This window comes from Nipponia nippon, unplaced genomic scaffold (genome assembly GCF_047370975.1).
Source record: "Nipponia nippon isolate SJK-2023a ecotype South Korea unplaced genomic scaffold, ASM4737097v1 scaffold_26, whole genome shotgun sequence".
In the NCBI taxonomy this organism is placed as follows: domain Eukaryota; kingdom Metazoa; phylum Chordata; class Aves; order Pelecaniformes; family Threskiornithidae; genus Nipponia; species Nipponia nippon.
Genome location: NW_028262343.1, coordinates 5,490,764 through 5,516,598, shown reverse-complemented (window position 1 = coordinate 5,516,598; position 25,835 = coordinate 5,490,764). Strand labels below are relative to the sequence as shown.

Genomic DNA, 25,835 nt, shown 5'->3' with positions numbered 1-25,835 from the left:
ATATACCATAGAGCTGTTTTGGGTTTTTTTTTGTGGGTTTTTTGTTTGTTTTAAAATCAACACCATTTATAGTCACATTACAGATAACTGAAAACTGATTGAAAAAATAATGCATTTATTCTTGCATAACTAGCTCCATGATTTACTGAGCAACATTTTTAGAAATGCAAATACCAAATACATGCACTGCATCTGGCATATACAAATGATATACACAATTATAACATGTAAAAAGGTCATCCTTAATAAAAAACATTTTTTTCAAGACAAAAATAAAAATGTGTAATCTTGCTTCAAATTTGTTTCCCAGTTTTTCCAATTTTAGAGAGAACAATCACCATTGGTGATGAAAACTATCATTTGAAAAAAATAGAAACTTCTCTATTCCTGTAAAGTGACAGTGTCAGGCTAGTCCTTAACTTCAGCTGAAACTTCTGGAAGTCTTCTACCCTGCAGCTATCCACTTAATAGGGCAAGTTAAATTGTGGGTCTCTCCCAGCAAATATGCACTACATATGAAACTTGTTTAATTACAACATTCCCTTCATATACCCATTCCTCACTTTGTATCATTTTCAATGCTAGATTCTAGATTAATATAGAAACTGGCAGTCTATATCTTGTACAGATATTAAAATACAAAAGCACAGTGAATTAATTCTAAAATGCATACTAATCATACAAATAATACACACTATACAAATATTATTATTTTTCATTTATTTATACAATATTTTTTCCAACTGAATTTGTGGTCCTAATATCTGCTCTGTTTCAGAAGGAATTTTGGAATTTTTCGTCTATAGAGCTGCATCTTCATCTGATGGAAACCTCTAACTCAGCTCTCAGATTGGCAACTATACTATGTCTGAAGCACAAACAAACTAGTGATTGAGATGAGACAATAACCCCACAAAGCTCCTCCCTTTCAAAACACAGCAGGCATAAGGACCACAAATTCAGATGAAAACAGTTTTGAAGGACTACATTCGATATTTCTAACTTGAAATGCGATCCGTTCTTTGCCTCAAGCCTGTTTCTGTCCAGGAATTCTTCACACTGGCTAGGGTAGTGTCGTTGTCCCAAAAAGCAGGGTTCTTTTACCCAGCGTGCAAAAAGCCGAATAACGCACAGAGTTGAGATATTTGTTTATTTCATGTCTGCGCAGAGATGGGTGCTAGGAGGTAACTCCACAAAGCTAGCACACCTTGGTTAACATGCAGGGACATTTTATACATTCTGAGTAGCTGTTATCAGTATTTTCACAATTCCACTTATTCGTCCTTGCTTCTATTGGTTCTCACAAGCCTCCTCTCCACTTAAAGATACAGTGTGTTTTAAATTTACAGAGCATGCTCAGTGGGTAGGGGTCTTTGCTTGGGCCGGGGGCTTCATTGCTGGAGGTGTGGTTTTTACTATGTTAATTAGGATAGTTCACTCATGGTTCAAGCGATTCTTACTTCGGGTTTGTCAGCGGCCTTGTTTTCTCATGCTTATCTCGGTATTTCCTTGCTAGACTGTTTTGTGGTGTCCTTCTGTTTCTTCCCTCAGGCCAGGTCTTGTTAACTGTTTACAGAGGTTGATTAATGACCTCTGCCTTAACATCCTTTGTCTTATTTCCCGCCTATCATCTCCAACAGTGTGAGAGATTCATACATAGACTACTGATCTTAAAAAAACTGCTAACAGGAGCAACAAAAACTCTAATTAAACTAGTTTCTGTTCTTAACTTTCTGGGACAGATTCAGATATTAGTTGATGGGGTCACCATATAAATACTTGAACAGATGATCCCAGCTATATCTCTTTCTGAACTGAATACTGCATTTATGGAGAAACTTAAGCAAAACTAAAAACGCAAAAGAACAGGCACAAAATCCTGTTGGCTCCCACAGCACATAGGCACTTGAAAATGGACACAGTCTACTCCATCTAGACATCATTGATAAAAATAAGCTGGAAGTATCCCTGAGCTTGTCCTCCTTCAGGCAAAATGTTCTGTATCATGTCTCTCGAAAATGAGGGGGCTATCTCCTTATGTATTAGTGATACCAATTATTAATATAAACATTCTCTCAGTGGTTTGCTTAATTAAAAATACTATAATCAAATAAGGGCAATGCTAAAGGCATTTCTTAAATTATTATCTGTAGACAAACTATTGTGTCTCTCATAGATACCGGATTTTTTTTTAACTACTTCTTTGGCCATTCTGCTGATTAGAGACAGAATAAATTAATTATGAAAAGAAATTGTTAATGGAAAGCAGCAAAATAAATCACTCTCAAAACTTAATTTTGGAGTTTTAGAAAGCAGGCATTCTTTATTGCGGCGCCGGGCAGCACTGGGGATAATTCCACCATAAGTGCTCCAAAGGCTTGATAGACTTTCAGTAATTATATACTATGAAAATATACATATTCATAGGATTTCTGAGAATTTGTCTACATAAACATGAGATTTCCTGGAACTTATTAACATATGCAAATGTCCGATCCACATGCGCAGTTGTCTCCCGTGGTGGTCTTCAGGTGGTCTTTGGGTGTCTTCAGATGAAGGCTCATAGTCTTCTTCACTGTATTCTCTGACTGATCTTTACTTCTGCTCAAACTCAGTTCTGGGATCACGTATACTATGTCCTTCAAGGTCGGTTTGTTCTGGTCTAATGGTCATCTTGCAACTTTCTTATCCTCATGGTTCCGCATATCTGCTCTCCCAAGGCCTAGCTGTCTAAAGGGGAGTATTCAGGAGCTTCTTATCTTACAAGTGTCTTAACTATTCGCAAAGATTTGCATTTGTTTGGTAAAGGGGAGTATTCAGGAGCTTCTATCTATATTCGCAGGTATCAAAATAGTACTCTATTTAATTCCAATTTCAACAAAAAATATCTGGAGCACTGACTAGAAGTTTTACAAATGTCAGAGTATAAAATATATCAGATGATAGATATTACTGTGTTTGGTTTGTGTCACTGGTTTTAAAGTCATAATTTCCCTGGCCCAGCATAACTGAGCACTACTGTCTCAAGAAGTAGTCCTAGGCTCCAGCCACATCCAACAACTAATTCTCACCTCAGCCCCCCTAGGGTCAAGCTAAAGGGTTTGTGCAGCTATGCAGGGCACTGAATCACAATTCTGACTCTGGGTAAAACTTTCTTGTATCCTGGGTTCAGATTCTGGCCATACAGGCACTCAAATGTCTGTTCTAGCACATGAGAGGGAGCAGGAACTAGTGGCCTGGGGACAGCAGAACTGCATCTTTCAGAGGCAGTGCTCATCTACAACATTTGCAAACAGCAGCTGTAGTTTAACAGATTTCAAAACAATGGCACATATTACATACCTCCACCATGTCAAATTTGAAGGGGCAGTTCTAATCAGAGCTGGGTAAATAATGTTGTTGCTGTGGGTTTGGTTTTCAGACTAAGAAAAAACAATTCACACACATCTGTGGTGGTGCATTCCCCCCCTTTCTTCTTGCGCACCTGGTAGAGCATGGGAAGCAAAGCTGCTTTACAGTCTCAGTAACTCCTGTCAAAACTTGGCCTTTGTGTAACGAGTTTGGTGGTTAAGCATCCCTTGGCCGTATCAAAACTCTTACATGGCTGAGGTGGGAGCAGCACTGTCTGTCTCAGGGAGGCAGCCCTGACAATCTCGGAACATATTTTTCATCTGTACTAGTCGCCATCTGGCAGCCTTGGGGCCTATCTTATCTAGGCTGTAACTCGGGAGGATCTGTACCAGCATCACTGGAATTTTTGAGAACTTTAGTAATTTTCAACACGGGCTGTGAAACTAGAATGGAAATTTACTGATGCCTAAAGTCAATCATATCGTAACTCTATAGACAGCGGTACCAAGTGAGACCCTTTGAGCTCTCCTGGACCACAGCGGGCTGCACCAGAATCTCCCTCTGAGTGGGACACCTCTCAGAGCTGCGAACTCTTAAGTTTGCATGAGCTGATCTCTGGTGCTCCTTGCTCCTCAAGGTTCGCCTTTCGCCTGTTGAGACAGTCATTTACAGTGAGTATTTCACTAAACCTAGTGGGGAATTTTTATTGGGGCCTTTCGCTGTGCATATTTCAATAGGTACCTTTAACTGCGCATATAATGAATATTTAGGGCTAGTGTGTGTGTGCGAGTGTGTGAGAATAGATTCAAATATTATAGTAAACCTCATTTAATCACTTTGTAGATGCTAGATTAATTAATGATTAGTTATTACTAGATTTTTGTGATCCTCTCCTTGCTGCAAACAAACCATAAACTGCTGCTAAACATATAATCCTTAGATATAAACTGTTGACCAAGTCTGAGACTAGGATTGGATCCAGCCGTACCAAGGCTCCTCTCTGAGAAGGAGTTTAGAAAGCAAGGGGGTACATTCTGAACCTCATGACTCAATGGGAGGGCTCCCCTTTTCCTCCTTGTATTTTCTTCGGGCTTGATTTCCTCTTTCTTTCTCTTTTTATATATATTCCATTCATTTAATAAGTAACAGAGTGAACCTTGCCATTGAAATCTGTTAAATCACACTTTTATAGATTTCTATTAAAATCACTATTTGCAAATATCTTTGATGGTGATTTTTTAAGCGGCCTAACCACTCATCCGTGACATTTACTTATTAGCCTACCACTGGATTTGCCAAATACCTTTGCAGATGTCACTGGCATTTCCTGAAAAATAGAAGTAATTATAATTTAAACCAAAATTGTTTCCTGATATTTTATTTATCCTAATATTTTATGACATGTTATTTGTGCATGGTGCTTTACTCCATTTCTTTTTCTGAAAGGGAGACGCAGGTCTTGTTTGTTTACTTAAATTATTTTAAGCAGTTAATATGGCACAATGGTATCTAGCATATTAGATCCAACAGTAAATATAATCTAAGAGATTTCACAATGAGGATTTCCTCTTCCACACCACCCTTGAAATTACCTACCTCCTATTAGATTAATGGCTCTTATTAATGGGACAAATTCTGCAGTTCTTATTACTCAAGCAGACTAACATCTTATTAACTTCAGAGAGAGATTTATGTAAGAACAATTTAGGCCGACAATAATATAGTGGATTTTATGGCTCTATTCCCAGGATCTCAAAAGGGATATACATACACACATTAACTAAATCTCACACCACTTTGTGGAGACAGCTCCACATAATATCACACAAATGGTATTCCACACAAACTTGCTAATTAATTTGGACCTCATAAGAGCAAACAGAGTAATATCATTGGATTGCAAATAGATAGTTGCTTGGGTATCAGTGATCATATTTGATTATATGATTCTGAGCAAACAGAAGACACTTCTCACCTCAAATACATAATTGGTGCAAAGTTAAAGTTCCTTTTAGAGACTATTTCAGTTATGAGGTGAAACAAAGATAGCGATTAAAATACAGTTAATAAACAGAAAGAAAGTGAGGGACTGGCAGCAACCAATATCAATCAGAAGTTTTGAACATCATAGAAAAAAACAGCAAGAAACACTAAAGACCAGATTTGGGGGTGGGTAGGAAAATAATTCAGCAGGGTTAAAGAGCAAAAAAAAGTTTAAAAGACTATTAATATGAAGAAAACTCTAACAATGACAGAGACTTACTACTAGATGGAAATGGTAGAAAATATACAGAACAGATGTAGATCTTGTTTCATAAGATGATAGTGTACTAATTTCAAACGTGCTAATAAGAAAGAAAGATGTTAGAAAGCCATCTGCTACAAATTTCACCAGTAGATGAATAACTTATATCAGAGAGACTTAGAAGAGTTGTCCAAGAAAACTTCTGGCCTGTTAAAGTTAATTATGTTTTAATATGTATTGAAATACTACAAAGCTGAAAGTGAGTTAATATGCCATTCAGAAAAACAGAACAAAAATAAATGGAATGATACTGATACTAATGAACTAATTGACTTTTCTTTAATCCTAAACAAGACAAAGGAAAAGGTGATTAAAAGATTCATTTACTGTAGAGTGAAGATATAGGAATATAAACACCAGTCAGAGTTTGCAACAAAGCAGGTTTTGTCAAGCAAAACTGATTTTCTCTACAACTAGTTTAACTGAAAACAGAAATACACAGCCATGAATAACTTTGTAACATATTGATTTAATATTGCTTGCAAGAGTAAAATAAAACAGGTAACTATAAATTTTACAAATGACTGCGTTCTCAGAAAAGGAGTTTTAACTGGGAAATCATAATTTCTAGTGGAATTATATGAAGACTGATGAAAGTACTTAATTGTCTCAAGACAGAATGAGCTATTTGGAAGTATACATGTGAACATAAACAGACAAAATAACAATAACACTACCACTACCTTTGGTGTTGACACACTGACTATAGTAATGTAATCCCATCAGAGTAACAATTTAATACAACCAAAAGAAAGGACATTTAAAGAAAAGACAAAAAAATCTACTCGCACTCTGAGAATGTAGAACTGAACTCTGGAAAAAGGTGATTCTGAAAGAGAATCAGGAATCACAATGGATAAACAAGTGAAGTTGTTGCCAAGATAAACCCATAGCTATAGCGGCTGATGCAGTTCTTGTGTGCATGCACACACACACACACACACGAGTGATCCTTTTCTAAGGATCTTAAAAGCCAAGATAGAGACACTATAGATATGCATTTCTAGGGCTGGAAAACATGATTTACAGTGAGATTTAATAAGCCTCATCTCTTCAGCTTACCAAAAAGAACACCAAAGATGACTTAATATAAATACACTAGCACTTTTGTTTGGAAACTATTCTTAAAAACACAAAGGGCTTTTTAAGCTAGTCAAGAACAGTCCAGAAAAGATGTGCCTTAGCTATAATGTGAATATTCCACCCTTCAGTGGATCCAGTATCTCACTGCCTATTCATCCCAGAACTGCTTTCCAGGTCTAATAAAGCTTATTAGCTTAGGCTCTATTGCCTCATCTATAATGTGTCCAAAACTTTCAGTGAAGTCCATCTCAGTGGTAGGGAAACATTGTTTCAGTCAAAGTTACTGGACTCAAAGCAAGAGCTACCAGATTAAATTACATGATGCATTGTATGAGAAGTCATGAAAAGATATCCACTTGCCCTTTCTGCCTCAAATATTTCTGCCTGATATTTTAGAAACAAAAGACGAGAAAGGAGGAGCTGGAACATTAAGTACAGTCCTCAACACCTGAGGGCAACTATGTAACAGCCTTAAAATCCATACTAATATCCACTCTGCTCTTGCCATACCACAAGCCATAAGAACAATTTGTTGTAAAATATCTCATAACAAATTAAGCTTTGTTATCCTTAAGTCTTTTATCACAGAAAAAATATACCATAGGAGGAGAAGAAAAAAGGGGAGAGGAAAAAAAAGGTTGCCAGCACCATGAGTCCCTGGTAATGCCATGGTATTTCTTAGGTGAAATGTATTAATTTAAGAAGCTCATCATGTTTTCAACAACTGCATCCAAATTGTTCATAGATCCAGTGACTGGTATAACTACAGGCATTTAAGCAAGATCACCCTAACCAACTACTTGAGAGGTTTCTCAGTACTGATAGCAATACTAACGCACGTCACCTAAATGTACTTCCCATTTGTGTCTCAGAGAAAGACAAATGCCTTCTCTTCAATCTTACAGAAAACAGGCAAAAGCCTTAATGCATATGATTTATTAATGACAATATAAGACAAAAAATAAATATAGATATATTGAAAAGTTACCTACATGAGAAGAAATGAATAGTGGGAGGAACCAAATATAGAAAAGGCCATCACAAGAACTTGACCAAACTCTTCTCACTTGACACACAGGCCACAGAACTCCCTATTATGTCAAGATTAAAGCACATCCCTGAAAAGTTATCACTTTTTGTGCAAATAGTTCGGCAATCTGCATAAATATTCCAGGTTGACTGGAATATTGTTTGTACTTTACTTACCTGAAAATTAGGTTGAAATACACAGCAGTCAACAGTATTATAATGCCTTCTAAGCATAGTTATCAGTTCTCCTGTGAAAATTGTATAAACAGCAATGGTACTACCATATGGTACCAAAGGCAAACTCTGGATTACAGCCACAAGAGATGGTGAATTTGAGTCCTTTTCTACTTTCATTACAGACTTCCCCATAGTTCACCTGTAAAATGAAGGATTATGCAGTTAGCTATTAACTAAAACTACAGGAAATAACTTTACATAGAAAGGTCAATTTCATTTCTTCATTAATACCCAATAAAACTCATTTTAAGTAAGCTTCCAAATGTTAACACAACTCCTGAGATTTCCAAATCCAGATGTGTATCAAAAGAATCATTTTGCTGTTCATTAAAGTTCACTCTCCTTAATATAAACTTTAAGAAAGAGAAAGAAAGATATGCCTAAAAAATCAGCAGTTCCACACTTAGAGATAGAATTTGCACAGGCTCTTGCATGCCAGACCTACACTGAGCACCTAAACTATCACTGAGATCAGAATTGGTTCAGGAATTACCTCCTTAAACATTTTCCCAGATGATCCAACATAATAATTTTCTCTCAGATATTGAAACTATTAAAAGAACTCCTTACACACAACAGTATACAGTTATAAATAAGATATACGTTATGTTTTCTTAAGTTCTGTCAATTAGAAATGTAACATATAAGGCTTTAAAGAACCCACTTTAAGACAAAGCAATTACGTTTTCCTAGCACGTTCTCCTTAAAATATGCCACATGCACACAATAAATGGTGATATATCAATTTCTAAATATTAGTTTTCAAATAGAAGCCTAAGGAAGACCACCTTTAAACTAGACTATGGAAAACAAAGAGGTAACAACATTTCTTGTAGTTGGTAGTGGGAGTGGGTGTAGGCCTGACCACATTGTTTTATTCAGTTTCAGCAGTAAGTGTAAAGTGAGTTAGTGTTCTCAGCCTAGTTTCTATTGAGTGTTTTCACCTCAGAAAGATACTTAAAACCCAGTTTACTGCAAGACTTTAGTCCACAGATTGAACAAAACTTGACCTACCACTACCTTCTACCCTGTAAGTGCCCTTTGCTTATCAGAGTTGACTGATGTTGCAGAAAACTACATTTCAATTGCATACGCCAGTAGGATGGCAAAGAACAGAAGCACCAGTCTAGCCAATGCAAGAACTAGCCCTCAGGATTTCTTAGCAAGTCATCCCTTGCTCAGGGAAGAAGGAACGGAGGAAAAACATCTGCAACTTAGGGAAAGATTCTGCATCTCTCACTCATGAGTTATAAAGAAACAGTAGGAGATGAATAGGCAGTATGAAAACAACTAAAGGGCAAGCAGAAAGATAGCATAAGGGGGAAGATAAAAGTAAAGGGATTAAAAGAGACAGACTCATGAAGGAGAAGCAAATAAGGAATAACTTGCTAAATTATTATGGACTAGTTAAGAGTGATATAAAAAAATGCCTATCTTCTACCCACAGCTAAATCATCACTAAGAAATTCAATACTGTTCCCTAAAAGGGCAGCTGGGATAGAAGCAAATGCTACATTTGTGAGACCTGGTTTGTGAGGTGTGTGGGAAGCCTTGCAAATAAAAGTAGTATAAAAAGTATAGCTTATTAGTGTCTGTACGTTTCAAGCTCTTGAACAAGTCCTATACAGATAAAAAGGTCACCAAAGGTTAAAAGTGGAAAGTTTCCAAACATGCTAGGAAATATTCCAGTTGGGTATATCAGTCTAATTAGGTCCTATCAGGCATCAGAAGTGTATTCATGAGAAAATACAGAAGTATGTTCATGAGAACAGTATAGCTTACCTCTAAACAAACTTAATTAAAACAAAGTATTAGAATTTTGATAAATAAGACATACACATATATATATTAATGAAGAGGGAAAAGTCCACTATGAACACCTGAAATTCACAAATTATTTCACGATTTAAAATAAGTATTGTTTTTAATAAAAATAACAGTATTTTTAGTTTAAATTCCTTAGTACTACATAGCACTGATACAAAAATTCACGGATGCTTCTCCTCACAGTCCGGATCTCCCCAAGGGAGAAACGGAGTATTCAGAGAGTCCCTGAAATGAAACTCAGTAGCAACGAAGTTACTATTAAGCAGGTATTCTTTATTGCAGTGCTGGGCAGTGCTGGGGATTCTCCGATTTGGTAGACTTTCAGAGATTATATACTATAAAGTCCTACATATTCACAGGATTTCTGAGAATTCATTTACATAAACATGAGATTTCCTGGAACTTATTAACATATGCACATGTCCGATCCCATCGTGGTCTCCCGTAGTGGTCTTCAAGTGGTCTTTGGGGGTCTTCAGATGAAGGCTTGTAGTCTTCTTCACCATGTTCGCTGATTGACCTTTGCTTCTGCGCAAACTCAGTCCTAGGATCATGTAAACGGTGTCCTTCAAGGCTGTCATCATCCTATTGTGACTTCCTATCTTCTGTGCATTTGTTCTCCCAAGGCCCAGTTGTCTGAGATGGGATTATCCCGGAGCCCCCTTCTCTTACAACCATTCTAACTACTCCCTAAATCACAAAGGCCTTTCTTTTGTTGAGGAAGATATTTACAATATCCTCCTTGCCCCTAGGCTTTAATTCTTTCAGGAGGCATTTTGATGCAGTGGCTTTGTCTATCTTGGCTTTAACCCTTTCATTCCCCCCTTTTCTTTAAACTTTGTAAATTTCTTTACAAAGGTCTTAAGTTTTCATATTTTATCACCTTAGGCAAGGCCCAAACTCTCATAGCCAATTTCTTCAGCTTGTACCACAAAAGGCAATTGACAACTGTTAGTATAATAACAAACACCAATAATATCAAGAGTGGGTGGACTAGAATGTTCAAAGTTTTCTCTGCAGAGGGTGAGTATCCCAAAAGATATCCCACCAATGATGGGAGGTATCATCTTTAATTTGACTAGACAGTCCAACAAGTTTGTCCTTAGTTATTACTGTTTCAATGATGGACTCAGCTAGTGTCTTATTTCGTTTCTTTAAATGTTCTCCGAGTTCCTGAGATTGGTTCAAGTTTTTGTTTAATTTTTCCAGAGATGTGCTTGCCCGATTTATATTTAAGCTCTCATAATGCCAAAACTTTGCCACTTGTTCTTCTGTATATGCGAAAAATGAATACGTTTCACATAAAGGGAGTGATTAGGTGATATTCTTCAACTACCGATCAGTTCTTAGTCACTAAACACACGTGTCTGGCATAAATTTCTACAGACGTTCCAAACGCATCAGGAGACAGGATTATCCATTTGCAGTTGTTAACAGAATGTTCTAATAAGCATGGTTCATATAACTGAGATGATTGTTGTCCACATAAGATACCGTCAGAGGTGGTTTCACCAAGATCTAAATCATATGTTTGTCTCAGGCAGTGGCAAAGATTTTTCAGGAATTATACTTAATACCTCAACTTGTTCTGCAGCTCATCTCGCCTCGTGATCAGCCAATTTATTTCCCACTTCCCTGTCAGTGTTACCTTTCTGATGCCCTTTGCAGTGCATAATTGCCACTGCTGACGGAAGCTGTACAGCATCTGAAAGTCGCAAAATTATATCAGCATGTTTTATACCTTTCCCTTGAGCAGTTAAGAGTCCTCGTTCTTTCCAAATTGCTCCATGGGCATGGACTACACCAAAGGCATACTTTGAATCTGTTCGCAGTCCTTTGGCAAACTCCAACGCCCTCACTAGAGCAATTATTTCGGATTTCGGCTCGTTGTGCAGATGTGCCCTTAGGGAGTGACTTTGCTTCCACCAGTTGGTCTGTGGTGGTCACAGCGTATCCCGCCATTCGAATTCCATTCTTTATGAAACTGCTCCCATCAGTATACCACATGTGGTCGGCTTCCTCTTCCTCCAGCGGCTCCTCCTTCAAGTCTGGTCTGCTTGCATCTTTTACCGTGGCTGGTTCTGGGGTCCTGCAGATGGTTTCCTTTCGGTCGTTCCCGAGCTGTCTTTGTCCCTCAGAAATCACGAATCCCAGGTATATTACTTCCTTCTTCAAGATTTGGGCTTTCTGTAATGAGACTCGATAACCACTTAATCCCAGAAAATTTAACAAGCTCACAGTCCATTCCTTGCACTCTTCATCCTTTCTGTGGCTATTAAGATATCATCCACATATTGCAAAAGAATCCCATTTCCTGGGGGCCTCCCCCAGGTCTCCAATTCCTTAGCTAATTGATTTCCAAAAATGGTAGGGCTGTTTTTAAATCCTTGGGGTAACACTGTCCAGGTCAGTTGGGTTTTTCGTCCTGTATCAGGGTTTTCCCATTCAAAGGCAAATAAATTGCAGTTTTCTGGAGCCAAGGTAAGGCAAAAGAATGCATCCTTTAAATCTAACACAGTAAACCATTCATAGGTTTCCTTTAAACTAGTCAGCAGAGTATATGGGTTTGCCACTACCAGATACAAATCTTCAACTATTTGATTTACTGCCCGCAAATCTTGGGCCAATCGATAAGTTTTGCCATCAGGCTTTTTGACAGGCAGAATGGGAATGTTATATTCTGAAGAGCATTCAATTAATAGTCCAAATTTTATAAACTCTTCTATACTACTGTTTACCCCTCACCTATCTTCCAATCTCAAGGGGTATCGTTTTATCTTAACAGGTCGTGCCCCTTCTTTGAGTTTAACAACAACCAATTCAGCATTTTTAGCCTTTCCGGGTAGTCCTGAGGCCCACGCTCCTGGGTATACCTGGTCTTTTATTTCTTGTATAATTTCTTCTTCTTTAATTTGGGGTTCGGTAAGAACCAAGCTTAAAATTTCAATATGATTTTTGTCTGGCATTTCAAATTCAGTTTCCCCATTTCTAAATTTTATTTTGGGATTTAGTTGTTCTAATAGGTCCCTCCCCAGTAACGGTCTAGGAGCCTCAGGCAGGTAGAGAAATTTGTGAATCCCCACACTCTTCCCAATTCTAAATTTTAATGGTCTCAAGAAAAAAGCCTTTTCAACCTGCTCAGTTGCTCCCACAACATTAACATTTTGTTTACTTGTAGGTAACAAGGTTTGATTCAATACAGAGAATGTGGCACCTGTGTCTATCAAAAATTCTACAGGTTTCTCTTCTTTCCCTAGCTGAACTTTTACCAAGGGTTCCGCTAGGGAGGATTCCCCTGGTCCCCGTCAATCATTCTCTTGTATTTCTGCCACAGTCTTCAAATTACGTGTCTGCTGGGGACATTCCTTTTTCCAGTGTCCGAACCCTTTATAATAAGCACATTGATTATATCTCAAACTACCCCTACCTCTGTTACTCATTCCTTGCCCTACTTGCCCAGCTCCTCCTGTTTGCATTCTTTCCAAATTTTGCTGAGCTAACGCAGCCACTATCTCCTTTCCCAGTTTCCTTCTGTCCTCCCCCTCCCCATTCCGATATACTCTCCACGCTTCCTCCAGCAACTTTTCTAAATTCCTTATATCTGGTTCCCTAAGTTTCTCAAGTTTCTTTCTGATATCATTAGTGGATTGTCCCAGAAACAGAGATACCAACTGCTGCGTGGCAGCTTCTGACTCCGGTTCCATAGTAGTAAATCTTCTCACAGCAGCCCATAAGTGATCTAAAAACTCCGTGGGCGTTTCAGTCTGCCCCTGCTTGACAGCATACAGAGCAGACCAGTTAACTGCCTTTGGGATCGCATGTTCTATTCCAAATTTGATCCAGGTTCGGTATCATTGCAACAAATGGTACTGAGCTGGATCATTAGGGTCCCAACCTGGGTCCCAGGAGGGCACATGATCTTCAGGCTGTGCCCTGTAAAACTCGTCCCTCAATCTATGTTTCTACATGAGCTCGGGCTGCCTTTAATACAAGACAGAAGGATAGTGTGCTGGGTTGACCTCAGCTGGACGCCAGGTGCCGACCAAGCTGCTTTACCACTCCCCCTCCTCAACTGGACGGGGGGGGGAAAAATATGACAAAAGGCTCGTGGGACAGGGAGATCACTCAGCAATTACCATCATGGGCAAAACAGACTCGACTTGGGAAAGTAAATTTAATTTATTGCCGATTGTGGTGCATTGACCCTGGCTGGATGCCAGGTGCCCACCAAAGCCACTCTATCACTCCCCCTCCTCAGCTGGACAGGGGAGAGAAAATATAAAGAAAGGCTCATGGGTCAAGATAAGGACAGGGAGAGATCACTCACCAATTACTGTCACGGGCAAAACAGACTTGACTTGGGGAAATTAGTTTGATTTATTACCAATCAAATCAGAGTAAGGTAATAAGAAATAAAAACAAATCTTAAAACACCTTCCCCCCCACCACTCCCTTCTTCCCAGGCTCAACTTCACTCCCGATTTCTCTACCTCCTCCCTGCCCCGAGCAGCACAGGGGGACGGGGAATGGGCATTGCAGTCAGTTCATCACACATTGTCTCTGCCACTCCTTCCTCCTCAGGAGGAGGACTCCTCACACTCTTCCCCTGCTCCAGCGTGGGGTCCCTCCCATGAGACAGTCCTCCATGAACTTTTCCAACGTGGGCCCTTCCCATGGGCTGCAGTTCTCCACGAACTGCTCCAGCACGGGTGCTTTCCACAGGGTGCAGTCCTTCAGGAAGACTGCTCCAGCGTGGGTCCCCCATGGGGTCACAGGCCCTGCCAGAAGACCTTCTCCAGCATGGGCTCCTCTCTCCACGGGTCCACAGGTCCTGCCAGGAGCCTGCTCCAGCACAGGCTTCCCACGGGGTCACAGACTCCTTCGGGCTACATCCACCTGCTCTGGTGTGGGGCCCTCCACGGGCTGCAGGTAGATATCTGCTCCACTGTGGACCTCCATGGGCTGCAGGGGGACAGCCTGCCTCACCATGGTCTTTGCCATGGGCTGCAGGGGAATCTCTGCTCCAGCACCTGGAGCCCCCTCCTCCCCCTCCTTCTTCACTGACCTTGGTGTCTGCAAAGTTGTTTCTCTCACATATTCTCACTCGTCTCTCCCGGCTGCTGTTGCACAGCAGTTTTTCCTCCTTCTTAAATGTTATCACAGAGGTGCTACCACCTCAATGTCTTTCTTGTAGTGAGGGGCCCAAAACTGAACACAGTACTCGAGGTGCGGCCTCACCAGTGCCGAGTACAGGGGCACGATCACTTCCCTAGTCCTGCTGGCCACACTGTTTCTGATACAAGCCAGGATGCTATTGGCCTTCTTGGCCACCTGGGCACACTGCGGGTCATATTCAGCCAGCTATTGACCAACACCTCTAGGTCCTTTTCCACCAGGCAGCTCTCCAGCCACTCCTCCCCAAGCCTGTAGCGTTGCATGGGGTTGTTGTGACCCAAGTGCAGGACCCGGCACTTAGCCTTGCTGAATCTCATGCAGTTGGTCCCGGCCCATCGATCCAGCCTGTCCAGGTCCCTCTGTAGAGCCTTCCTACCCTCAAGCAGATCAACACTTCCACCCAACTTGGTGTCATCTGCAAACTTACTGAGGGTGCACTCGATCCCCTCATCCAGATCATTGATAAAGATATTGAACGGAACTGGCCCCAATACTGAGCCCTGGGGAACACCACTTGTGACTGGCTGCCAGCTGGATTTGACTCCATTCACCACCACTCTCTGGGCTCGGCCATCCAGCCAGTTTTTTTACCCAGCAAAGAGTATGCCCGTCCAAGCCATGAGCAGCCAGTTTCTCCAGGAGAATGCTGTGGGAAACGGTGTCAAAGGCTTTACTAAAGTCCAGGCAGACAACATCCACAGCCTTTCCCTCATCCACTAAGTGGGTCACCTTGTCATAGAAGATCAGGTTAGTGAAGCAGGATCTTCCCTTCATGAACCCATGCTGACTGGGCCCGATCACTTGGTTGTCCCGTATGTGCCATGTGATGGCACTTAGGATGATCTGCTCCATAACCTTCCCTGGCACCGAGGTCAGGCTGACAGGCCTGTAGTTCCCCAGATCCTCCTTCCTGCCCTTCTTGTAGATGGGCGTCACATTTGCTACCCTCCAGTTGATTGGGACCTCCCCAGTTAGCCAGGACTGCTGATAGATGATGGAGAGTGGCTTGGTGAGCACTTCCGCCAGCTCCCTCAGTACCCTTGGGTGGATCCCATCAGGCCCTATAGACGTGTGTGTTTACGTGGTGTAGCAGGTCGCTAACCATTTCCCCTGGGATTATGGGGGCTTCATTCTGCTCCCCACCTCTGTCTTCCAGTTCAGTGGGCTGGGTACCCCAAGAATAATTGGTATTAAGCCATTAAGATAGCAAGGGCAATAATACTGAGGTACAGTTTATTGCCCTGTCCGTACTCAGCCTATCAAAATAACATTCCTCAGCCCAAGGCTGCTAATCCACAAACGTAAACAAACAAACAAACAAACAAAAAAAACCCATGGAAAACTCTGAGACGAGGCACGACAGACACGCAGAAGCCTCTGCCGGGGAGCACAAGCCAGCCCCGGGGCCTCCCAGCTCCGCCGCTCGGGCTCCCCGCGCCCGGAGCACACAGTGGGGCTGGTGGCGAGGCAGAGCTGGGTTCAGCTCGCGCAGACGGAGCGGCAGCGAGGACAGCCCTAGGGCCCCAGCTCAGGCCGGCCCGGCTTGGGCCAGGTGAGGGCTTCCCAGCAGGGCGGAGCCATGGGCTGTCGCTACCGCCCCGCGGGCCTGAGGCGGTCGCTTCCCGCGCAGCCCCACCCCGGTCCCGGCTCCCTCCGTGCCCCGCTACCTTCGGGTGGACTCGGCCCAGCACAGCCGCATTGGATCAGTAAGGCCAGCCTGACGGGTCGAAATGAACCCCAACATAGCAGGGCCGCCCAACACCACTCCACCATCTTGAGCCTTGGGTGGCCAGGATTAGCTCGGTGGCCGATCTCCACCAATGACGAGCGACGTTGCTTGCATGTCCGCCACTGATGGGCGGAGCGGGGCAGGCATCGGGGTGCCGGTGAGCGTGGTCAGCTGGACAGGGTAGGGTGCGGGACGGCGCGCGCGGACGTGACGCAGCCCGCCGGGGGCGGGGCTTGAGGTGCTGCAGTGGGTGCCGTTGGCGGCGGTGACCTTGGCGGCGCGAGCTGTGTCCCCCGCTCGGATGAGCTGGCTCTGGCGGGCGCTGCGCGCTCTGCATCTCCTCGGGCCCGCCAAGGAGATGGTGGGCACAGACCAGTTTGACAACAAATACTACTGGGTGCCTAAGCACGAGACTTGCGCAAGTTGGCGCGAGGGGCCGCCGGTCCGCCCCGGTGGGGTGAGGGGCCGCCTGCCGGTGGGGTCTGTGGCTGGGGGCTTGGCGGGCCGGTGGCGGCAGCTGATGGCTGAAGAAAAACGTGCGTGCGGGCCATGCGCGTACGCGCGCCCAGACGTGCCTGCCTCTTCCCCCCCCGGCCCGGGAGCCCCGGGCGCTGCTGCGGAGCCCCCCCCGAGCCGCCGGCGGAGAGTGCCGAGCCCCAGCGGAGCGCGGTCCTGCGTGGTCGGTGACCCTGTTGCAGCTGTTTGTGTAGTCAGCAGGGCTGATTGACTGCTGCTGCCCAGTTACAAAGAAGAAAGGCTTCTAAGTTAAAGACAGGGTGCACTTGCTGAGGGGACCGAGGGTGGGCCCGTTGTATGCGGCTTGCTTCGAAAAGCACGTTCAGTTTCTGACTAGACTGATGCTCTAATGCAAGAAAAAAATAAAGCCAGTCATCAAAAGACTTTAGAGTGTAGCTATCAGCCTGTAGTAGGTAGGCAGGCAGCAATAAGCAAATTAACTCTTCTTGATAATTCAGAGCACTTCTGCATATGTTTTTGAATGAATTTTTGTATGTATGTTCACTGCACTTCTGAGGAAAAATAGTTTTCTAGGTTTCTTCCTCTTTTCCAGGAGCCTGGGTGCTCTTACAGCATGTCCTCACATCATTTTCTACAGATGCTACATTTACGCTGTACAGCTACGTATAGTTTATTGAAGGCAGCTTCCCTGAAGGTGTCTAAATGCACATGCTACAATATTTTAGTCCTGTTTCCTCTCCCTGCACAGGCTTGTTTATCTTGTTTATTCTTGTAGATGGGCATCACATTTGCTACCCTCCAGTCAACTGGGACCTCCCCAGTTAGCCAGGACTGCTGATAAAGGATTGAAAGTGGCTTGGTGAGCACTTCCGCCAGCTCCCTCAGTACCCTTGGGTGGATCCCATCCAGCCCTATAGACTTGTGTGTGTCTCTGACTATACAGAGGAAGCATCATGAAAGACCAAACAAGTATACATTGAAAATAAGGTGAGAGTGGACAAAGACTTGGATCAAATTGGAGATTTTCCTTCTTAATGGATATAGTTAGAAAGAAATGGATTTAGAGAGACTGAAAAGGCAGAAAAAGCACTTTTCAGTGGGAGCTTAAATGCTGGGCAGTGATAGGTATTTATGGTTCAGTCCATTTATAACTGCTGTTTGAAGCAGTAAAACAATTCAGAGGGGGGAAGAGAACAGAAATGTATATGCATTTGAGATTTAGGAGAGTCATACCCTACAGAGTTGTGGTTTTTTTTCTCCACCAAATATGGAACGTGTATTTTTTTCTCACATTAATGCACTGTGTATTAACATCTATTGTTTCTTCAACATTTAGTTTGAAGTATTGCCTAAATGCATAATGTGATATAATAATGTCAGTTTAATCTCTGCAGCATTCAATTCATTGTTTTTGGGATGGTGCACCTGCTTCTTAGAAGGGAGTAGCTTTCAGCTTAATTAAAATTATATTTTAAGTATTGGTCCAGTTAAAAAATGAGAAATTCCCCATCTGTTCTGTTGTCATGTAGAAGAATGTTTTATCTCTGAAGCACATTATCATATCTAAAGTTGACAGCATAATCTGTTGATTTTTTTTTTGTCCCACTTCTCCAGGTGTCTCTTGGTACAGTTTTGAATAAAAAGAAGTAATTCTGTACTTAAAACCAACCTATCTCAAACGATGAGATTTTTTTTTCTGTCATTTCTGTGGCACTGCAATGGCCAGGCAAGTTACAATATGTATGCAGTATTCACTAGATTTTCCACTTACTTCCCTCTCACACCCTCAAGCTGTGAAGAATATAGCAACCACCATGCTTAATTTTAGTAACAATTCACAAGTAGCAATAACATTTTACCCTTTTATGAATACCCTGCTCATCTGTGGCTGGCATGCTGCATGTCCTTTTTCTCCGGGTAGCTTCCCAAGGCATGTTCCGTGGCTTGCCTTCTGTTGTGATGATGAAGCCGATATTTCTGTGAATTTAGAAAATTTTGCATTCTCATATCAAACTTCATAATTTACTGAATATTGCTTTATCAAGAGCCTTTTCAAAAGAGGTTCAAATTTATTTCCGATGAGTTATTGGCAGACTGGACCTTTTATCTTACGTTACTGTAGTTAAAGTTGACACAGTAGGTTAAATCATAATATCGCTATTTAATATTTTTAAAGTGTTAGCACTTTAAAATTATGACACTATCTAAAAATCATATTTAATAGAAGACCTCATAACTGCTAGGTGAAATTGAAACTGTTTATAGGAGGTAATTTCTAGGCAAGAGTTGACAGTCTGCATGAATAAGACAGCAAATGCTTGGACTGACACTGGCATAATGGAGTTCTGATGCATTTTGTAAGTGAGGGAGGGGGAATATGGAGATTCTGAAGTGCTTCTGTAATGTACTGAGCAATTTCAGCCATTTCCTCTGAAATTCTGTGGGATGAGGTTCAAGAATGCATTGACTCTATTTGAGCCTATGAGGAGATATGTGACTGTAGTCCAACTAGATGAACTAAACTGTGGGGGGAAAAGAGGATACTAAGATGAAGAATGAGCTGAGTAAAAAATGACTGCTCCAGTGTGGGTGTCCCCCATGGGGTCACAGGCCCTGCCAGCAAATGTGCTCCAGTGTGGGCTCCTCTCTCCATGGGTCCACAGGTCCTGCCAGGAGCCTGCTCCAGCATGGGCTTCCCACAGGGTCACAGCCTCCTTCAGGCTGCATCCACCTGCTACGGCGTGAGGTCCTCCATGGGCTGCAGATGGATATCTGCTCCACTGTGGACCTTCATGGGCTGCAGGCGTACAACCTGCCTCACCATGGTCTTCACTAGGGGCTGCAGGGGAATCTCTGCTCCAGCACCTGGAGCCCCCTCCTCCCCCTCCTTCTTCACTGACCTTGGTGTCTGCAGAGTTGTTTCTCTCACATATTCTCACTCCTCTCTCCCGGCTGCTGTTGTGCAGCAGTTTTTTCCCCTTCTTAAATATGTTATCACAGAGGTGCTACCACCGTCACTGATTGGCTCGGCCTTGGCCAGCAGTGGGTCCGTCTTGGAGCTGGCTGGCATTGGCTCTATTGGACATAGGGGAAGCTTCTGGCATCTTCTCACAGAAGCCACCTCTGCAGCCCCTCTGCTACCAAAACCTTGCCACACAAACCCAATACACCCATCCTTCCCTCTTTTGCTATTCCCAACGTGTGGAAAGCCTTGGATGGAAGAATCCATATAAGGAAGTCCCACATTCCTGTTTTCCTTTTCAGTGCTCTCCTTTCTATACTTTTTCATTCGGATAGTACTCTGAGCCTCCTGTTTGTGATGCATATTACAAGAGCAATTAAATTTAGAGAGCCTTTAATATCTCTGTGTGTATTGTTGCCTGCCAAATTCTATGAGGCTTGTGCACTCCAGAGAGGGAAGTTTGTGTAGAGGAGATGCTCTGTCATTTGAAGCAACTGTGAAATAGTTTTGTGGTGGTGGTTTTTTTTTTCCATTAAGAGAAAATGCAAGAATAGCAGGAAGATGTTTGGGCTAATCTTTGGAGAAGTAAATGAAAGACAGACAGATTTATGAAACAAACATTGAAACTTGTGCTACTTTTAGGAGGGACTAGGAATGCAGGTTATTATTAATGAGTACAGAAGGGTAGGATTTGATGGCCAATACCTAAAAATTAAGTTTAGTGCTTATCTTCTTCCTCTTACATCAAAGCTGTGCAGAAGTCTCATGTTGTACATACAGCCTATTTAGGATTTTTTTATTATTGTAAATCTTATTGTTGATCATCTCATTGATGGAAAATATTTGAAAATGAGACTTAATGTGTAGAATCACAGAAAAAGGATAATATGTGCCTGATTGTGCATTAACTAGCATGGCCTCACTCCAGATGAGGCTTTCAAGGCTATCATAAATAATGTTATTGGATATCACTGAGCAACATGATTATTCATATTGTTTTGTGAAGGGTGCAACAGTTCTGGAATGCAAGCTTTTCCAGAAGCATGCACACAAATTAGTATTATACTGAGAAGTATTTTTGAGAGACTGGAGATTGACCACGTTTTCTTTTAAAAGATAAACTTTGTGTATATTGGGGGTGATACAATGTTGTTATAGATGACATTATGCAAGCAATGCTTATAGAATTCTAGAAATATTTTGGTTTTTGCCTGAGGGATAAAATAAGCATTTCCATTTGCTTTTTAATTTCACTAGGGCTTTACTTAGTTAATATGACAATTTTTCTCTATGGATCCAGCAGCTGATGGTAGCACTCTGATTTCTGTTTCCTCCTCCCCCATGGGCAACAGAAAAGGAGAGGCCGTTGAAAGAAATAGGAGCAGAAGAGAGATGCTCTCTTCCTGAGAGCGTTCAAGTACAAGGATATCCCACTGGACAACTTGCTGCTGTTGCAGTGTTAAGCTGTTCTCTGTGTATTGCTCCTGTGTTTCCTTGTTAACATGCCATAAACGATGGAGACCGTGTAGAAAGTTTGAAAGTTAATGTTCCCAGAGAGGGCGTATCTTTTATGCCATATGGTGAATTAACTGACAATCCTGCAAATAATATAGTTTTAACCACTGTATATTTTCTGTTTTGAAAACTATTATTTGCATTATAAGGCTTGGTTAAACTTCATGTCAATTTTCAAGAAGATATTTTTAGAGTTTTGTAAGTGAAATGATTACCTTACTTAGAGATTGTCATGTTACAAAATACGTTTGATGAGAAAGTAATTGACAGTTACAAAAACAAAGAGTGAAATCAAGCCCTTTTGTTTATTTTTATTATTCATTTCATTGTCACTTCACTTTTGGCTTTGCCCCCTTCTAATATTGTCAATGATTATGCTGTATTTTAAAACAAAAATCAGCTTCACAAGGTGGTAGTGCTACCAACCTTTCTAAGCAAAACCTTGTTAGATCTCTTGCCATTTACAAACTTTTCCAGTGGCCTTAGGAAGAAGGTGAGAAAAAGGAAATCTTCATGAACTTCTGTGCATGGGGGGGGAGAGGTGTTATTTAATTAAAAGCAAAGCTAAATCAACTGTTGAGTAGAAAAGCCAAGGAAAATATTGTGGTGAAGCTTTAGCCATGATCGTTAAGAGATGAGCAAGGCAAGGTTTGTAGATCAAAGGCAATATTTTTATTAAAACAACCAATATATTTAAAAAAAATAAACAGACTGACTTTTGAGCCCGGAAACATATCTTCAGTTCTGAGTCAGAAGTCGAGTTTTTCAATGATAAATATGTGACTTTGGGGGCATCTGGAAGGAGGCCAATACAATCTGCAGGTGGTATACTTTAATGCCATAAAAATTACAATTTTTGTTTATTTGTAATACTTCTGACACCTTGCCAAAATGTAAGTTTAGTGTCATCCTTGGTTTATCTGACTTGTGATGTTACTAATTGATGCATATTTTTATATCTGCAGATGACTGAATTCCACTCCTAATACAACTTTTCTCATAACATAAAATTCTAAAATTGTTTTGCTCAGGATTAGGGCTCTTTTTGAGTGCATGAGTTTACTATTCTTGTTAAACATACATATGTAATTGATATGCTAACGACTTTCAAGGTTATATTGGAAGGAAAAAAGAAATCACACTTGTTTAGTAACTACAACTATGGTGCCAGAAGATGGCACTGAAGAAATATGTAGCACATCTTAGATTTTGTAGGATTGCATTTGTTGGTCTTGTACTACAGTGAGTTTTCTTTTGTGCAGCTCTGTGTTGCCTATTAACACTGTTTTCAATTTTAATTTTCTTGCCTAAGTTTTAAAGTACTTCGGTGTTTTCGGTTTTGGTAGGAAGCCTGGAAGTTGGCATGTCTGAGTCCACACAGAAATTGGAAAATTCTGCACTTCAGTGTGTTAGATGGAAATTTAATCAGCTCCCTTTGGAAGCGCTTCAACACTCTGCACTTTGATAAAGCATCATGGCCTAGAACTTGAAAGATATGGATACAATGGAAGTAATTGTTTTTGAGAAATAGAGGTGAGGTTTTGAAATAATGCGAGACAAAACTAAACCTTAAAAACAAGTGTCCAATGATGGTGGATTAATACAGTTAGGATGGATTCTTGGTGCCTGTCCTTCACATATATTATAGTGAGCTCTATCAGTAGTACTCTGGATATTTTGAGAAATAGAACCAGATTTTCTTGTTATGCCTCCCTTCCTTTCTGGCAGGCTCCACAGATAAATGTAACCAAATAATGCAATATTCAAGAAGCTGTTATAATGAAAGCTATTATAATACATTCAGTAATTACCATTCTTGCTATCTACCCCAGCAGAATCTGTAGCTATACTCAGGTGTAAAACTTGTGACTGGAAACTACGTGTGTTACAGAACAACTGTTTTACTATATAAAATGACTGGCATTAGAGAAGAGATTGGTGTGTGCTTTTGTTTTGCTGTTAAAGCTAATAAACTTAATATGACTGTGTGAAACTGAAATAAAGTCCTGGCATTATTTGATCTGGAATGTTGTGACTCAATGAAGCAAAACCAGAGATCTGTTGAAATAACATTTTGAGCAAAGTCAGGGGTTTTTTTGTCATGCTGAGCAGGGAACTTGCATTCTAATAATAGGAAGTTTCTGAGGGTCAGTTTAATGAGTATGGTCTAAAAGGGAACCCAGTAATTTTTTCTGAGCAACTCGCCCCTCTGACCTGCTTATTTGCCGGAGCATAAAATTTCACCTAACTAGTGCAAGTCCCCTCAGCAGCTGCATGCCATCATTCTTTCCTTGGGCCTTTTTTTGAGACAAATCTGATTTTTGACATAGACTAGTTCTCTCGCATGTTTTGGTTTTTTTCTTTTTAATAAATAAATCATACTTAAGGTTAAGAAACCAGTCAGGGAAATTGTATAGATCAGTTAATTTTGAGAGTTTGGAAATATGATCAACTCTCAGGTCATTCCAGTTCACATAAAACAGAATGCAGTGCAGGTAACTGGGGGGGGCTTGACCAAAGAAATCCTGTAGTGACGTATTAAGAGTGATAAAACTTCAGTACATTAAAAGTCTTCTGCAAGGGAATTATTCTGTAGCTGCTCATTTTTAGGTTTCTTTCTTCATTCTGAGAATTAACTGAAAGTTTGGTGTATACAAAAAGAAGATGCCCCACTGAATTCTTGTGTAAACTGAATGAGAGTCTTGTGTTTTGGAAGACGGTATTTTTATTGAAACATCCAAAACAGCATAATTCTTTTCAGTGTTAGTAAAGTACAGTTCAGTAAGCCCTACCACCACCACCACATGTATTTGTCCCTGGAGAGGAGAAAAGTAGAAAGACAGCCAGTTCTTAACTACATGAATAGATGAATTGTCTTTATCAGTGAATTTCTCTTTGTGAATGGTATTTTTATATATGGAAAAGGAGATGAGAAGGATTTGTAATAAACAGACTATTTAGTTTGCTTGCAAATTGGAAAAGTAGTATTGTTTTACATATTTCATGTTAGTGTCTACAGAAGAGAGAAACAAGTATTCTTCTAAAGCAAACTACTTGAGCTGCTATAATATACATGATACATATATATGTATGTGTTTTCTAAGCTACTGTAAGAAACAGTAATTGAATGAGAAATTATTTTGCTTCTCTGTATTCAGAGAACAGCAAACTGTTCAAAACTGTACTAAATTTTTATTTTAGTCATTTATGTATATATTTTCTTTTTTCCATCAACATTTAATGTAAGTCAAGATTTAGAAGAAACAGAAACTGCTCTGAACTGAACTTGGTCTCCTTGAATATTGGACCATTATGACACTATAGGAAATTCTTTTAAGTTTTATTGCAGCTAATTTCTGGGATTTTATTACTGCAAAATACTGCAAAATGAATAGCAGGTTCAAATAACTGATTTGAAAAATATTTTTAATATCTTGAAGGCCTTTCTATTTTATTCTACTACTAAACAGAATATAAAATGTAATTTCATTTTTTATTTAAAAGAAAAAACCAGGTCATTTTTAATGGGTTATTATTTAGCCCTTTCAATGTGTTATCAGGAGCCTCAGACAAGAATGCAGATTGTTATCAGGGGCCTTGTCACGTCCCACCTGGGGAGGAGGGGGGAGAAGTGACAAAGATTCGCAAATCCTCTTGGTGTGGATTAAGGTGGGCCAACACTCAAGGTCCGTACACAAACACCAGCTTTAATAGAAAGCTTCTAGAGAGACAAATATTGAGTACAAATATTCGATACCCGCCAACCCTCTCACAGTTATATTCACCCCAGCTATGTGGTTTTACAGAAAATCAAGGTAGGCCATGCAGTACTTGACTTCAATTTAACAACTTAATCACCTTAGGAAAAGTGAAACAAAAAGAGAGAGAGAGAAAATCACCAGTCCTGGATCCAGCGTTGGTCCTGCCAACAAGGGTATTCGGTGAGGGAAGAAGAAGATTCTTATAGAGATGTTAATTCTGCGCAGGGTGCTCGGTGAGAATAATTCCACAAACCACGCACGCACGAACATGAGCACGAACGTAACCACGAGTACCGGTACACACACGAGCACACACAACACACACAACCTACAGCACATTTATCAGGCTACATGATTAGTATAAACCCGCCTAAATTTACTCTT

The 25,835-nt window shown here is 41.0% G+C and overlaps 1 long non-coding RNA gene across 3 annotated transcripts; it reads right to left on the bottom strand.

The window, feature by feature from the left end:
- Positions 1-95: 95 nt before the first annotated feature.
- Positions 96-25,782, bottom strand: LOC148055193 (uncharacterized). Of its 3 annotated transcripts, XR_015705822.1 has the most exons (5): positions 25,590-25,777; positions 19,073-19,190; positions 16,675-17,598; positions 7,946-8,144; positions 96-4,678 (listed from the first exon to the last, which is right to left on the bottom strand). It is a non-coding gene; the product is annotated as an uncharacterized LOC148055193 (long non-coding RNA). The 3 variants fall into 3 exon arrangements; XR_015705821.1 differs by having other exon boundaries at positions 16,675-19,190; positions 25,590-25,782; XR_015705823.1 differs by lacking the exon at positions 16,675-17,598.
- Positions 25,783-25,835: the final 53 nt, after the last annotated feature.